This window comes from Zeugodacus cucurbitae, unplaced genomic scaffold (assembly GCF_028554725.1).
Source record: "Zeugodacus cucurbitae isolate PBARC_wt_2022May unplaced genomic scaffold, idZeuCucr1.2 ctg00000274.1, whole genome shotgun sequence".
Classification (NCBI taxonomy): Eukaryota; Metazoa; Arthropoda; class Insecta; order Diptera; family Tephritidae; genus Zeugodacus; species Zeugodacus cucurbitae.
This window is the reverse complement of record NW_026530871.1, coordinates 17,501-18,727: the sequence shown is the minus strand read 5'-3', so window position 1 is coordinate 18,727 and position 1,227 is coordinate 17,501. Positions and strand designations below refer to the sequence as shown.

The following is a 1,227-nucleotide window of genomic DNA, read 5'->3' as shown; positions in this document are numbered from 1 at the left end:
ATTTATTCCTGGTTTGCTACAGTTGGTTTAAATAGAAATAATTTTGTTAATAATGAAATGTTATTAATTGAGATTATTCTTCTATACCTAACATAATGTAGTCGTTTTTTTTTTAATTTAACTTTTTTTGGGGTTTGTTCTTCTATTCACATAAAATATATGTGGGTAAAGAATAAAATTCAATAAAGTTAAATATTTATATTATTACGCTCGAATACTTTCATATCATATATGAAATAAAATGAAAAATAATTGAATTGAAATTATTAATTTCAAATCAAAAGAAAAACGTATATACTCTTAAAAAAAGATATATACACTATATGCATTGAAATAAAGTAAAATGTATAAAAAATGATATTATTTGAAAGTTTAACAAATACAAGAAGAAACATCGTCCTTACATTAATAATTATATTATATATGTATAGAGAACGAAAATTCTTTCTCACGATAAGATACACAGTCTCAAAGTCCGAATAAGACCGCAATAAATAATACAATAATATGAAATTTAAATGACATGAAGTAAATTATTTAATCCGACCATAGTAGAAGAAATTTCATAATTATTTATTGTCGCGATTTCGTTCTCCTTTGCATTGTGTATATGTCGTGTACTTAATTTTCAAATATTGAAAATATCATTATAAAAATTTATATAGTATAAAAAATATTATATAAATGAATAAAAAATATTATTCTGGTTGATCCTGCCAGTAGTTATATGCTTGTCTCAAAGATTAAGCCATGCATGTCTAAGTACAAACAAATTAAAAGTGAAACCGCAAAAGGCTCATTATATCAGTTATGGTTCCATAGATCGTTAACAGTTACTTGGATAACTGTGGTAATTCTAGAGCTAATACATGCAAAATAAACACGGACCTTTTGGAACGTGTGCTTTTATTAGGCTAAAACCAAGCGATCGTAAGATCGTTATATTGGTTGAACTCTAGATAACTTGCAGATCGTATGGTCTCGTACCGACGACAGATCTTTCAAATGTCTGCCCTATCAACTTTTGATGGTAGTATCTAGGACTACCATGGTTGCAACGGGTAACGGGGAATCAGGGTTCGATTCCGGAGAGGGAGCCTGAGAAACGGCTACCACATCTAAGGAAGGCAGCAGGCGCGTAAATTACCCACTCCCAGTTCGGGGAGGTAGTGACGAAAAATAACAATACAGGACTCATATCCGAGGCCCTGTAATTGGAATGAGTAC

General features: G+C 30.2%; 1 non-coding gene across 1 annotated transcript in view; it reads left to right on the top strand.

Moving 5' to 3' along the window:
* Nucleotides 1-700: 700 nt before the first annotated feature.
* LOC128924084 (small subunit ribosomal RNA) overlaps nucleotides 701-1,227 on the top strand; it is a 1,990-nt gene continuing 1,463 nt past the window's right edge. The window contains exon 1 of the ribosomal RNA XR_008472777.1: nucleotides 701-1,227. This exon is cut by the window's right edge and continues 1,463 nt beyond it. This is a non-coding gene — a ribosomal RNA (small subunit ribosomal RNA).